This window comes from Takifugu rubripes, chromosome 21, assembly GCF_901000725.2.
Source record: "Takifugu rubripes chromosome 21, fTakRub1.2, whole genome shotgun sequence".
NCBI classification, from domain to species: Eukaryota; Metazoa; Chordata; class Actinopteri; order Tetraodontiformes; family Tetraodontidae; genus Takifugu; species Takifugu rubripes.
The window spans coordinates 2,206,711-2,211,094 of NC_042305.1; the positions used below are offsets into that span (position 1 = coordinate 2,206,711).

General features: G+C 41.8%; 4 non-coding genes across 4 annotated transcripts; all 4 read right to left on the bottom strand.

The window, feature by feature from the left end:
* Positions 1-526: 526 nt before the first annotated feature.
* On the bottom strand, positions 527-644 carry LOC115247744 (5S ribosomal RNA). The gene has a single exon (XR_003886847.1). It is a non-coding gene; the product is annotated as a 5S ribosomal RNA (ribosomal RNA).
* Positions 645-1,659: 1,015 nt separating this feature from the next.
* On the bottom strand, positions 1,660-1,778 carry LOC115247790 (5S ribosomal RNA). The gene has a single exon (XR_003886888.1). It is a non-coding gene; the product is annotated as a 5S ribosomal RNA (ribosomal RNA).
* A 1,029-nt stretch (positions 1,779-2,807) lies between these two features.
* On the bottom strand, positions 2,808-2,926 carry LOC115247791 (5S ribosomal RNA). Its single transcript, XR_003886889.1, has one exon. It is a non-coding gene; the product is annotated as a 5S ribosomal RNA (ribosomal RNA).
* A 1,048-nt stretch (positions 2,927-3,974) lies between these two features.
* Positions 3,975-4,093, bottom strand: LOC115247746 (5S ribosomal RNA). The gene has a single exon (XR_003886849.1). It is a non-coding gene; the product is annotated as a 5S ribosomal RNA (ribosomal RNA).
* Positions 4,094-4,384: the final 291 nt, after the last annotated feature.

A 4,384-nucleotide genomic window follows, 5' to 3' on the forward strand; every position in this document is an offset into this window, starting at 1 on the left:
CTTTTTAGGAGCACAGCCATCTATTAAACCTGTAGTTTGTGTCATAGCATAGGTTTTATTGACAAATTCTAAATTGCAAGTAGCAGATAATGAACAGGGAATGCTACGTTATCTGCTTATTCTGTTACAAATAATCTGATGAGATAGGTGTGGAGTTAATTCAGTTGGGGATAAACAGATGGAATATTAGTGTTGTTAGTATGATACTTGAGTTCTTTAGATATTGTTTTCAATTCAGGAATCTGCCGCCTTGAGTTGGCTTTTTTTGAAGACAGAAATGTTGACAATAGTGTGGACCAAAGTGGGAAATTCAATTTTATTTAAACACACACACCACACACCAGCACACACGCACGCCCGCACGCACGCACAGCACAACAACTCATAAAATATTAAATCTCAAACGTTGTACAATAGTGCAACATTAAATCTCAATGTTAGAAGTACTTAAGAAGTGAATTACATCTGGCTGGATAATTATCAGGAACACTGGCGGCCTCTGCTGACCCAGTGGAAGAGTGCAAAAAGCTTACAGCACCTGGTATTCCCAGGCGGTCTCCCATCCAAGTACTAACCAGGCCCGACCCTGCTTAGCTTCCGAGATCGGACGAGATCGGGCGTCTCAGGGTGGTATGGCCGTAAGCGAAAGCAGGGACAAGAAAATGGTCCTTTTGAAGTTAATACACTCAAACTTATTTTCTTGAAACATTATTCTGGTGGAGGTTGTCCATTTTGCTTTGTCACAGTCCAAACCTCAATGTTGGGAGCAGCCTCCAATCCATTTCCCCCAAAAAGAAAAGGCTATATAGGCCTATGAGCGTCATATCATCAAATCTGCGTAGATCGGCTCTTGGATGAGAGGTGAAACGCCTTCAAAAAATCAAACAAGATTCAACTCCGATAAATGAAATCAACTTAAAAGCAATGTGCCATGGCCGGGAATCGATCCCGGGCTGGTGCAGGCCAGTTGACAATTGCTGTGAACAGACAACCTGATGGAAACCTCCTGAAGACCCCAGAGGGAGAGTTCGAATCCAGCTTTGGGCATTATAAAAGAGAAGATAGTTTGATTGAAAAATTCACGATCATAAAAATGTTTAAAGAGCATAGCAGATGTCTGTGAGGTTTATGAGCCACAAATGCTGCTCTTTTTAGGAGCACAGCCATCTATTAAACTGTAGTTTGTGTCATAGCATAGTTTTATTGACAAATTCTAAATTGCAAGTAGCAGATATGAACAGGGAAATGCTACGTTATCTGCTTATTCTGTTACAAATAATCTGATGAGATAGGTGTGGAGTTAATTCAGTTGGGGATAGACAGATGGAATATTAGTGTTGTTAGTATGATACTTGAGTTCTTTAGATATTGTTTTCAATTCAGGAATCTGCCGCCTTGAGTTGGCTTTTGTTGAAGACAGAAATGTTGACAATAGTGTGGACCAAAGTGGGAAATTCAATTTTATTTAAACACAAACACACGCGCGCGCGCGCACGCACGCACGCACACACACACTCATAAAATATTAAATCTAAAACGATGTACAATAGTGCAACATGAAATCTCAATGTTAGAAGTACTTAAGAAGTGAATTACATCTGGCTGGATAATTATCAGGAACACTGGCGGCCTCTGCTGACCCAGTGGAAGAGTGCAAAAAGCTTACAGCACCTGGTATTCCCAGGCGGTCTCCCATCCAAGTACTAACCAGGCCCGACCCTGCTTAGCTTCCGAGATCGGACGAGATCGGGCGTTCTCAGGGTGGTATGGCCGTAAGCGAAAGCAGGGACAAGAAAATGGCCTTTTGAAGTTAATACACTCAAACTTATTTTCTTGAAACACTTTATTCTGGTGGAGGTTGTCCATTTTGCTTTGTCACAGTCCAAACCTCAATGTTGGAGCAGCCTCCAATCCATTTCCCCCAAAAAGAAAAGGCTATATAGCCTATGAGCGCCATATCATCAAATCTGCGTAGATCGGCTCTTGGATGAGAGGTGAAACGCCTTCAAAAAAATCAAACAAGATTCAACTCCGATAAATGAAATCAACTTAAAAGCAATGTGCCATGGCCGGGAATCGGTGCCATGGCCGGGAATCGATCCCGGGCCGGTGCGGGCCAGTTGACAATTGCTGTAACAGACAACCTGACTTGAAACCTCCTGAAGACCCCAGAGGGAGAGTTCGAATCCAGCTTGGGCATTATCAAAGAGAAGATGTTGATTGAAAAATTCACGATCATAAAAATGTTTTAAAGTGCATAGCAGTGTATGTGAGGTTTATGAGCCAGAAATGCTGCTCTTTTAGGAGCACAGCCATCTATTAAACTGTAGTTTGTGTCATAGCATAGTTTTATTGACAAATTCTAAATTGCAAGTCGCAGATATGAACAGGGAAATGCTACGTTATCTGCTTATTCTGTTACAAATAATCTGATGAGATAGGTGTGGAGTTAATTCAGTTGGGGATAGACAGATGGAATATTAGTGTTGTTAGTATGATACTTGAGTTCTTTAGATATTGTTTTCAATTCAGGAATCTGCCGCCTTGAGTTGGCTTTTTTTTGAAGACAGAAATGTTGACAATAGTGTGGACCAAAGTGGGAAATTCAATTTTATTTAAAAACAAACACACGCGCGCGCGCACGCACGCACGCACACACACACTCATAAAATATTAAATCTAAAACGATGTACAATAGTGCAACATGAAATCTCAATGTTAGAAGTACTTAAGAAGTGAATTACATCTGGCTGGATAATTATCAGGAACACTGGCGGCCTCTGCTGACCCAGTGGAAGAGTGCAAAAAGCTTACAGCACCTGGTATTCCCAGGCGGTCTCCCATCCAAGTACTAACCAGGCCCGACCCTGCTTAGCTTCCGAGATCGGACGAGATCGGGCGTTCTCAGGGTGGTATGGCCGTAAGCGAAAGCAGGGACAAGAAATGGCCTTTTGAAGTTAATACACTCAAACTTATTTTCTTGAAACATTTATTCCGGTGGAGGTTGTCCATTTTGCTTTGTCACGGTCCAAACCTCAATGTTGGAGCAGCCTCCAATCCATTTCCCCAAAAAAAGAAAAGGCTATATAGCCTATGAGCGCCATATCATCAAATCTGCCTAGATCGGCTCTTGGATGAGAGGTGAAACGCCTTCAAAAAAATCAAACAAGATTCAACTCCGATAAATGAAATCAACTTAAAAGCAATGTGCCATGGCCGGGAATCGATCCCGGGCCGGTGCAGGCCAGTTGACAATTGCTGTAACAGACAACCTGATTGAAACCTCCTGAAGACCCCAGAGGGAGAGTTCGAATCCAGCTTTGGGCATTATCAAAGAGAAGATATTTGATTGAAAAATTCACGATCATAAAAATGTTTAAAGAGCATAGCAGTGTCTGTGAGGTTTATGAGCCACAAATGCTGCTCTTTTTAGGAGCACAGCCATCTATTAAACTGTAGTTTGTGTCATAGCATAGTTTTATTGACAAATTCTAAATTGCAAGTAGCAGATATGAACAGGGAAATGCTACGTTATCTGCTTATTCTCTTACAAATAATCTGATGAGATAGGTGTGGAGTTAATTGAGTTGGGGATAGACAGATGGAATATTAGTGTTGTTAGTATGATACTTGAGTTCTTTAGATATTGTTTTAAATTCAGGAATCTGCCGCCTTGAGTTGGCTTTTTTTTGAAGACAGAAATGTTGACAATAGTGTGGACCAAAGTGGGAAATTCAATTTTATTTAAACACAAACACACACAAACACACACGCATGCACGCACGGACGCAGGCAGACACACACACACACACACACACACACACACACACTCATAAAATATTAAATCTAAAACGATGTACAATAGTGCAACATGAAATCTCAATGTTAGAAGTACTTAAGAAGTGAATTACATCTGGCTGGATAATTATCAGGAACACTGGCGGCCTCTGCTGACCCAGTGGAAGAGTGCAAAAAGCTTACAGCACTTGGTATTCCCAGGCGGTGTCCCATCCAAGTACTAACCAGGCCCGACCCTGCTTAGCTTCCGAGATCGGACGAGATCGGGCGTTCTCAGGGTGGTATGGCCGTAAGCGAGAGCAGGGGCAAGAAAATGGCCTTTTGAAGTTAATACACTCAAACGTATTTTCTTGAAACACTTATTCTGGTGGAGGTTGTCCATTTTGCTTTGTCACAGTCCAAACCTCAATGTTGGAGCAGCCTCCAATCCATTCCCAAAAAAAGAAAAGGCTATACAGCCTATGAGCGTCATATCATCAAATCTGCCTCGAACGGCTCTTGGATGAGAGGTGAAACGCCTTCAAAAAAATCAAACAAGATTCAACTCCGATAAATGAAATCAACTTAAAAGCAATGTGCCATGGCC